We start from the raw sequence: 828 nt of genomic DNA on the forward strand, positions 1-828 counted from the left end.
CCCAAACTTCATGATTCATTCTGTCTCATGATTCCATGGGTGATCTGGGCAGTTTCTCTGCTGAATTCATGTGCACTCATTCATGCAACTGCATTTGGCTGGATGGTCAGCTGGGCTGAGATAATGACCTTACTCACATGTGGAGCTCTGAGTTCTGGTTGACAGTTGAGAGACGTCAGGGTTGTTGTTTTTTCTTCCCCCATGTGGCCTCTCATCCTCCAACTGGTTAGACCGAATTCTTCTCATGGCAATAGTCCCAGAAAGTAAGGTGGGAAATGCAAGATCGCTCAAAGCCTAGGCTCTGGAGCCCCCACAGCATGACTGCCATCACATTTGATCAATATAACGACACCCATGCCCACCCAGAGGCAGTGGGTGGGGAAATAGACCACATTTCTTGATGGGAAATGCTGTCAAGAATTTGTGGCTATATTCATTCTACTATCATCTATCCCCTGACTGTAATTATTTAATTCTCCCATATAGAAAAAATACATTCTCTAAGCCCCAACCCCCTAGGCCTCCACTCCCTAAACCTCCCCAGCCTTACTTAACTATAGTATTGGTTCCAATATCAGATTGTCTGCATCTGGTTCAGTTATATTGATCTTAAGACCTATGAACTCAAACTCACCACCATGGAATCAATCTGAGTTATAGAGACCCTATAGGACAGGTTAGAACTGCCCCTATGCGTTTCCAAGACTCCAACTGTTTATCAGTAGAAAGCCCAGGCTTCCTCTCGAAGAGATGCTGGTGGTTGTGAACTGAAGACCTTCCCAGTCACAGCTCAACTACTTTGCCACCAGTTTCCTCCAGGAGTCGGGG

Source organism: Echinops telfairi, unplaced genomic scaffold (assembly GCF_000313985.2).
Source record: "Echinops telfairi isolate 266 unplaced genomic scaffold, ASM31398v2 ScPeMD7_18;HRSCAF=68, whole genome shotgun sequence".
Classification (NCBI taxonomy): Eukaryota; Metazoa; Chordata; class Mammalia; order Afrosoricida; family Tenrecidae; genus Echinops; species Echinops telfairi.